Source organism: Melozone crissalis, unplaced genomic scaffold (genome assembly GCF_028551555.1).
Source record: "Melozone crissalis strain CALT ecotype California unplaced genomic scaffold, PUWL_Pcris_2 ptg000139l_1, whole genome shotgun sequence".
In the NCBI taxonomy this organism is placed as follows: domain Eukaryota; kingdom Metazoa; phylum Chordata; class Aves; order Passeriformes; family Passerellidae; genus Melozone; species Melozone crissalis.
The window spans coordinates 1,173,393-1,182,706 of NW_026535912.1; the positions used below are offsets into that span (position 1 = coordinate 1,173,393).

General features: G+C 53.3%; 1 non-coding gene across 1 annotated transcript; it reads right to left on the reverse strand.

Annotated features, from left to right (window-relative positions):
- Positions 1 to 3,257: 3,257 nt before the first annotated feature.
- On the reverse strand, positions 3,258 to 3,461 carry LOC128948633 (small nucleolar RNA SNORA74). The gene has a single exon (XR_008484128.1). It is a non-coding gene; the product is annotated as a small nucleolar RNA SNORA74 (small nucleolar RNA).
- Between the last annotated feature and the right edge of the window lie 5,853 nt (positions 3,462 to 9,314).

A 9,314-nucleotide genomic window follows, 5' to 3' on the forward strand; every position in this document is an offset into this window, starting at 1 on the left:
TGCCTTCAGCCTGTCTCTGCCTGGCTCCTGTCCCCTCAGTGCCTGCAGGCAGAGCCCTCAGCCCTGCTGGGCTGGGAGAGGAGCTGGTCCTGAGAAGAGCTGTTCCTTTAAAGCTCAGCAGCACAGACACAGCACAAGGACTTAAATGAGACTCTTGGGGATTTGGTGTTATTTACATCAGAGTCCCTGAGAGAGTGTTCAAAAAACTTCTCAAGAACTCAAAATTAAATTGAAACTCCAAAGTTTTCCAAGTTTTAATGGGTACCACTGAGAGACACAAATGAGAAATTTTCCCCTGGTTCCAGTTAGAGCAGAACACTGGAGGCAGTGATGACAGCTGGGGACAAATAAGGCCAAGGTGTGTCTGGTGCTCAGCAAAGCTGGATGTGTTTGAGGAATGCCAAGGGCCAAGGCCTGAGCCCCAGCCCCTGGCCAGGCAGATCCTGTCCCTCCCTCATTGCTCAGGGCTCTTCCCGGGATGGGCACCGGCATGTGGGGATGTGCAATGCCAAGGGCAGGAGCATGGGACGGCCCCTGCCAGGCTGCTGAGCAGGGACAAGGAGGCAATGAGGCCTCAGGCCTGCAAGGGTCACTTGTCCCCTCGTGGCCTCAGGCACAGCCCAGAAGCCATGGCCAAAGTGCTGCCCAAGTTGGCTCTGTCAGGGCTGTCTTGCAGCTGCTGCTCATCCCTGTGCCCTGTGCAGCCCAGGCTGTCCCACGGTGTCCCTGCCCTGCGCCTCTGTCCCTGCAGGCTGTCGGCATCCCCTGGCTGCCCCACCTGGCTGGCCCCTTCCTTTGCTGACAGCTCTGCCTCCTGCCTGCCTCTGCCTGCCCACACAGAGCCTGGGGCAGACCCCAGCCTGACCCAGACTCCTTCTGGGAGATGTGTTGTGCCACAGTCCTGCCCTGGGAGGGAAATTAATCTCTCCTTGTTTCCATTCTGGGTCTTCACAGCTGCACTTGGTGACATTATTTCTATCTCAGGTTCATTTCCACTATGAAGAAGAGGTCCAATATATTTGAATCCACCTTTGTCATCCTCACAGGCTGTTCTTGTTCTGCCCTCAGTCTCCACTGAACCCAGGACTTCCAGTTCCCATACAGTGATCATGTTCTTGGGGCCTCCAAATCCCATCCTGGGAGATCTCTGGGCCTTCTCAAAGGTGCTCAGCCCTGGAGATGTGATTTAAATCCAGGAATGGCTGAGTACATTTTTGCCCAAGATTGTATTGGGGAATATAATGCAGAATAATACACTGTATCTTTTAAGTGACTGAGGGCAGATTTAGATTTTCTGTAAGGATGAAATATTTTTGGATGATGGTGGCAGGACACTGGCATAGGCTGCCCTCAGAATTGAAACCCCATCCCTGGATGTGTTTAAGGTCAGGGGCTTTGTACAACCTGAACGAGTGAAGGTGTTCCTGGGTAATGGGAGTTTTACCAGAGACTCTTTTCAGTCTCTTCTAACTCAAACCATTTTATATTTCTTTGGTTCTTATATCCCAACTGCTTCTCCACAGGGCTGCAAATACCTATGCACACCCTGCCAGCATTTTAATGTGGCCTAATTCCCAACACTTTCATAAAAAGGAAAGAATTGCCATATTAGGGACATGAATTGCCATGCTTATGGAGGAATCATTAAAAGCCCCAAAAGTAAAGAAACTGAAAGGAAGGACCAAAATCTCAGTGTGAAAGATTCACCAAGTGGGATATTGGCAGAGACTCTGATGGTGACCTCTCAGCTGAGGATGGGGGTTTCTGCCTTGGGGTCTGAGTATCAGGATGGAATGTCGCTCCCAGGAGGAGTCCCTGTGCATTTTCCTCCCCCATGGCTCTGCCCTTCCTGATCCAGCAGCTGTGGGGCAGCAGAGCGGGGGCAGTGCAGGGACAGGCCTGGTTCTGACAGGGCTGTTGTGGTTTAGGAATGGTGCTCCCAATTTACTACACCTACTACCAAGACCACGTGTCGCCCCAGATTTATATTCCCACCATTGCCCTCCCACACCACAGGGGCTTTGCCTGGCCTGGCCCTGATTGATCTCAGCCCATGTTTCACAGTCAGGGATAACCTGGAGATGGTGTCCAGGGTTCACCCTTGTGTGGCCAGTCCAGACCCCCCTGAGGCACTTTAATCCTGGCCGCCCCATCCTGCTGTCTGTTGTTGTGACGCTCTTCAGTGCCCAACTCTTGGGCACGTGAGCATCCACAGGAGGGAGTTTCACAGCCAACTTCTCCCCCAGACAGAGATGTCTTGCCCCAGTCCAGCAGCCCAGCTGGGTTTCCCTCTGTGCTCCCAACTGTCCTTTTTCCATGGTTCCAGCCACCCCAGAGAGCATTTCCCACCATCCCTGAGTCAGTGCAGAGGTGCAGCGCTGGCCATTTCTCTCGCTCAGAGCTCCAGGGATGGTCCCAGTGCTGCAGTGACTGCAGGAAAGGGGACCCCACAATGGGACATTTCTTGGTCAGAAGATACAGACAGGAAGAGTGACAAACTGTCTGTGACTTGGGTTTTGGCCTGGCAGCCCCTGCCGTGGTTTGTAGGGAGCTGCAGTGTGGCTCAGCCCTGGCTGTGCCAGGCAGTGCTGGCCTGGGAGAAGGTGTCGGTTGCCAGCTGGCCCAGGGAGCTGCAGCGTGTGGGGAGTAAGTTCCTCCTGGCCTCCTGCCCCAGGGTGGCACTGCAGGGCCTCATGGAGCCAAGGGGCCATTGCAGCTCTTCAGGGCCCCATGGAATTAAGGGGACTCTTTGGACATTGTGGGGCCTTGTGGGACTGAGGCCATTGTGACACTTTAGAACCAAGGGGCCACTGTGAAACTACAGGGCCTTGTGGAACTGACACTGAAATCACCCAAAAAGAAACTTTCTAACACAGTTTGAGTATCAAAAAGCATTCATTTTTATTGCAGCACTGATCACTTGGAGGATCCTTCCTCCATTCGAGTGCCCCAAACATCATGCGAACAGAGGTTTTATGACACACACAAGTTCCATATTTATGAGCTATTCCTCTGTGATGCTCTACATCTGGCCTGTAGGCCACACAGTATAAATAATTCCAACTGCATAAGTGATTTATTATATAATTACCTTGCTTATGTAATTCGACCAGTAAGAGCAGGCCCAGACCATTGGAGACTCAGGCTGCTATTGGCTGGTTAGCTGAGTAGTAACTGGCTCAGCCAATGAGGATTACCTTCATGGGCCTTCTTATCTATATAAGGAAGTTAGATCTCAATAAAGCTGCCTGTTGATGCATGAACACGTACAGTCTAGTCATCTGTCTCCACGGGCAGGAATTACTCCACTCTCAGGCATGCAGAGTGCTGCCAAAACCTGGCACCACTGAGCACCAGGACGGCCTCGCTGGTGCCAGGAAAGCTCAGCAGCACCTTTCTCTCCCAGCAGCATAACACTGGCACAGGCACTGAGCAGCCACGGGCAGCTGACTACTGCTGGGAGACAAAAACCCCAAAACTGGGGGGTTTACAGGGCAGAAAAAACGTGGAGGCACTTTTCTGATAATGCCTACTCTCATCAAGGCTTCATCCAGCAAGAGGAATAGATAAGCTAAACTTATTTCTGGATAAACCACGTTATTTCCACCCTGAGGACCTGAGGCTGGCACAGGAGCCAGCAGAGGCCTTTTAGACAGCAAAACATTTTTGCCCATTTTCCCAGGCTGGCTCACGGTCACACCTCACCCATGTGGCTCCAGAGCTCTTGCTGTGTCCCACGGGCAGGTTATCCCTTCACATCTGCTCTCGCAGGCTCCAGTGCCCTGCCGGAGCGCCTCCCCGGCTGTCCCAGCACAGCTCAGCACAGCTCAGCTCGGGGTTCCACACGCGACGGGGTCGGGGCACCTCAGAGCTGCTCCTTCGGGCGGGTCACCGCCATCGGTCATCGGCTGAAGGCCTAAAGAGAGGACAGCAGAAACATCACAAATAAGCCATTAGTTCCATCTGTATTCACAAAGCTCAACAGCAGCGGCCTGGCTTGTGGCAGAGGACAAAAGCCAGCACACCGAGCGAAAGGCTGAGGAATTAATGCTGAACCGCACAGCCGAGCAACATCCGCAGTCCCCCGGCCGAACAGCTAAATAGGAGACAGTGAGTATTTCAGGTGGCGCCTTCCTGCCCCGGAGCCCCGGTCTCCAGCCCCGCTGCCGCCGCCACCCGTGCCCTGTAGCCGCCCCCCCACTCACCTCATGGCGGCGGTGGCCCCTCATGGCGAGGGAGCTCGGCCCGCCAGAGCTGCTCCTTGCCCTCATGGCAGCGAGCTGAAGGAGCCCGGCCCTCCAGAGCTGCTCCTTGCCCTCATGGCGGCGAGCTGAAGGAGCCCAGCCCGCCAGAGCTGCTCCTTGCCCTCATGGCGGCGAGCTGAAGGAGCCCAGCCCGCCAGAGCCACTCCCTGCCCTCATGGCGAGGGAGCCCGACCCGCCAGAGCCGCTCCTGGCCCTCATGGCGGCGAGCTGAAGAAGCCCAGCCCCCCAGAACCGCTTCATCTCCACACGGCGGTGGGGGCAGAAAAGGAGCGGGCCTAGCCACGCTGCCGAGGTGATTCCACAGACACCGCCCCGCTCGCTTCGGCCGCTCCCCCCAGGGCGGGGAAAAACCCTCGGTAATCAGTCACAGGGAGGGACTTTAAAAGATCCTCTCGTCCCACTCCCTGCCATGGGCAGGTACACCTTCCACTGTCCCAGGTGGCTCCAGTCCCTGTCCGACCTGGCCTTGGACACTTCCAGCATCCCTGACAGAGCCGGAGCAGGAACACGATCTGTGGAGCTGGGAGAACTGAACTCAAGCAGCGGCTCATGGGAAGCAGAGGGCTGGTGAGCTGCCTCTGCTTGCCCCTGATGTATCCCACTTCGGGCACAGGAGGTAGAAGTGTCAGCTCAGAAACAGCTGCCAGCAACAAAAATCCAGCCCTGAAATAAGCAGAGAAAAAGCTGTGGTGCTGCCAAGTGCCTTGCTGGGAGAAGCACAATTCCACGCCTTCCCTGACCTCCACTGGATGCTGTAACATCAGCCCAGTGCTCTGTGTATCCATGTCTGTCACAGGAATGTGCTCTCTGCATTAGCTGCAGCCAGTCCCTGTTGTTCATCTTGGCTTGCTGACCACTAAACAGAGCCTCCTTTTCTCCTGCAAGTGTCGTGGCAAGGCCTGAAAGGACTGAGATGCTTTGTTCCAAGCCAGATTAGAGATATGAGTTACTACAAAACAAAAGCCCAGCAAGCCTCCTGGAGAGTTCCTCTAGTCTAGACACAGCCTCCCCTGAGCTCCCTGCATCCCAGCACAGCCCTGCAGCTTGTGTTCAAAGCAACTCAACTGGCTCCAGAAGCCTGGGTAACCTCTGTTGAGTGAATATTCAGTTGCAGCATAAAGGAGGAATCACATCTGAGAGATTTTGCTCCCATAAATTAGCAGGATGGGTTAAACCAGGACATGAGCACTGTCTGCTGGCACAGTGCATCCACTCAAGAGATCTGCACTGGCATGGAGCTGTAGTGCTTCAAAAGACGTGTGCTCCAAGCCTGGGGTGGGACATTCCCCATGTAGCTGATGTCTGCAGCTCCTTTACTGTCACCTCAGCCCTGAACACACCCGTGCCCAGGGCTCACTGCCTGCCCCCCGTCACTGCTCAGCTCTGGCACTGCAGGGCTGGTACTGTGATCCTTCTCTACCAATCAGATTTTGGCTCAACACCATTTGGCCACACTGTCAGTCACTGGAGAAAAAGACAGAGTAGTACCATGGGAAGAGGAAGAAAATTCAGTAAACCTATGGAAGAAAAGATCTGTGGATGTACATCATCATTTACCATGGTGGTCACCTCCAGCCCCACAGCCAAGCACGTTCAGGCTTTGGTGAGAAGAACTTTTATCCCCCTGGTGTCTGTCATGGCTGGGGCCTGTGATGATGACACCTCATGGGTGTCGGTGCTTGCACTGCCCTGTGAGTGACACCAGCCTTGCTTGGCTCCCACACTGCAGAAGGCAGGGCAGCCATGGCCTCGATGGTGCCTTTTCCTCTTTGAGGTGCTGCACCCAGCTCAGGGATACCCCACACATGAGCACAGACTGGGAGAAGAGCTCATTGACCAGCAAAGAAGGACTTGGAGGATATAATGGATGAAAAGCTGGAAATGAGCCAACAGTGGCAGCCCAGAAACTCCCCTGTGCTGGGCTGCACCCACAGAGGATTGGGCAGCAGGTGAGGGGGGGATGGTCCCCCTCTATTCTGCCCTTGTGAGATACCCCTGCAGAGCTGCTCCAGCACCAGAAGGACCTGGAGCTGTTGGAGCAAGTCCAGAGAGGCCATGGAGATGCTCCCAGGATTGGAGCCCCTCTGCCGTGGAGCCAGGCTGGGAGAGCTGGGGGTGCTCACCTGGACAAAAGAAGGCTCCAGGGAGAGTTCAGAGCCCCTTCCAGGGCCTAAAGGGCTCCAGGAGAGCTGGAGAGGGACTGGGGACAAGGGATGGAGGGACAGGACACAGGGAATGGCTCCCACTGCCAGAGGGCAGGGATGGATGGGATATTGGGAATCAGGAATTGTTCCCTGTGAGGGTGGGCAGGCCCTGGCAGGGTGCCCAGAGCAGCTGTGGCTGCCCCTGGATCCCTGGCAGTGCCCATGGCCAGCCTGGACATTGGGGCTGGGAGCAGCCTGGGACAGTGGGAGGTGTCCCTGCCATGGCAGGGGGAGGAATAAAATTATTTTTATGGTCTCTTCTGACCCAACCCATTCTGTAATTCCATCATCTCCTCTGCCTCCACAGAGGGGCCATTTCCACTTCCCCACTGCCATCACAAGATGGCATTCCAGACCTAAAAGCTGAGCTGGCTCAGCTGATACTTGGAGATCTTTTCCAGGCCCTGGGGTGTCCAACCCCAGAAGAAGCTGTGGATTTAACCCTGCCTGCTGAGCTCTTCTGCCAGGTCTCAGCCCTGACACTGCCTTTTAATCACATCCTTTAACGCCAGGGCTGTGCTTTAATCAGCTGCACTGAAACACTGCTGCCATTACTGTGTAACCTCTGAGACATCTAATTGCACTGAGTTATTCCAGTTACAGCTTTGACAGTGAATGTCATGCAGAGCACTTTAACCTTGACCTGCAATACCTCGGGCTCTTGCAGGGCCTCCTCTGCCTCCGAGGACACGCTGCTAATCAGACCGAGCCAGGATGTAGTTTAAGACATGGACAAAGGGAGCCAAGGGCAAATCATGAGCAAAATGAATCTGACTCATTTTGTTACAAAGCAGTGTTGAAGGTAGAGCTGCCTTTTCTTTGCCTGAGAATGATTTGGGAGAGTAGTGAGAATATTTTGTTTCAATAATTTATAACTTCAAAATAATAACAAAAAAAAGAGAGAGAGAAAAATCATTCTTCTTAGATATGTTTTTTAAAAAGAAAGCTTATTTTGAGTTAGGTGCATAAAGCACTGGTGCAGTGTGTTGTCCCCTGTGTCTGCTCCCATGTGTGAGTGGGTGCTCCAGGCTTCACCCACCAGTTGCTCCCTGCAGGAAGAACCCATGATCCAACCATCTCCTTCCCTGGCCAAGGGCCTGCAGCCTCCCACCGGGGCTTGGTGCCATGTCCTGGGTGCCAGCTCTGCCAGCACAGCTCCCCGGGGGTGGCAGTGGGGCAGGATCTGCTGCTCAGCTGCCTCGGAGGCTGGGGCTGGCTGTGTCCCTCTGGGCAGCTCAGGAAAGGCTGCTCCGGCTGCTCCTTGCAGGGAGCTGGAGCAGCAACTTCACTTGATTGAGGGAAAGAGCAGTCAGGAAAGGTTACATAACCCCGATCAGGCTGCCAGAGGGGTGGTGCAGCAGCAGCAAGGGCAGTGCCACTCTGGATGTGGCTGGGCAGGAGCGTGCCCTGCCTGTGGGACCCTGCAGCCCCTCTGTCCATTCACTCTTGCCTGGGTCTCCTGGCCCTGTCAGAGCTTGCTGGTTTTGTTGTTCAAAATGCCCTCGGGCAGCTCGAGGAGCCCGTGCAGTTCCCTCTGTTCTGGGCTGAAACTGCTGCACAGCAATTCCTTTTTCCATTTCATCTCTGGCAGAGCCCTTGAGCTTTGCTCCCTTCCTCTTCCACCCTCCTCTCCTCCTTCTGAGCTTCTCCTTGGCCCAGTCTCCTTCCCTGGTGTCCCCTTCTGCTCCCAGCTCCTATTTAACCCCCATCTTTTCTGTCCTCTCCTTCAGTGCTCCTAGCCAGAGGACAGATCACAAACCACAAGCTCTGCTATTCATCTACCAGATCCCAAGCCACTGTCTCAGTGTGATAAAGGTGATCTGCTAATCGTGTGGAGAGGATCCCCCAGGATGCAAACCCCTGCTGGGATCTGTGGCAATTCCATGGCATCAGCCACAGGGTCAAACGTACAAGGGGGGGTTGCAGCTGCCTTGCTCGAGTGCGGGCACCACAATCAGCCTGCCTCAGGAACTGAGACCTGCACAAGGCCCACCAAACACACCTGTGTCCTTCCAGTGCCCCACCAGGTCTCCTGGCAGCAAGGAATTTGCTTTAGTTCTGTGAGTTTTATAAAGCCTGACTGAAATCCCAGGGATTTCAGGCAGTGCTGACATGCAGAGTGGGGTGGTGTGAGCACAGCCCTGGGGTCAGGTGCTGGGGCAGATGGGTGGGCACATCAACATCAACCCAATGTTTTAGAGCAGAACTAACTAGGAACAGCTTATTCCATTAAGAAAAAAAGAAAACCAATAATCATTCTTAATTAGGACAGAAACCTCCAGATAGGCTTTTTAAAAGAAAATGCCTAAAAATACAATTTTTGCTTTGATTTGAAAACTATTTTTTGCTCTTCAGACTGTAAGATAAAACAATTTGAATTGATGATGCATTTCACAGCAAAAATACATCCCTTTTCATCTTGAAAATGCTGAAATGAGTTGTTACAAAATTTTCAACGTTTACCCCCTTTCTTAAAAAACATAATTTTTAATTTAGATGAAATGTCTTTTTTTTTTCCTAATGGAAACTCTTGATTACATTTTTACCCAACAGTTCTAATTAGAATTAACAATTACAGCTGATTCTTGGTGGGGTGATAAACAGCTGGACTGCACAGCCCTCTCCACTCTGGGACTTCCAAACAAGCCCCAGCCCTGGCAGTTTAGCCTTCTGCAACATTTTAGACTTGTCTAGTCACTGGAATTTATTTTTCTTTCTTTTTTCCCCACCCTTTCTCCTCTGAGGGTTAGATTTTACCAGTGCAGCATCTCTAACAGTCAGAGAACTTCACAGTGAGTTGAGATCACATTGATTTCTCGAGGAAGAAGCCGCATACTAATTTTTC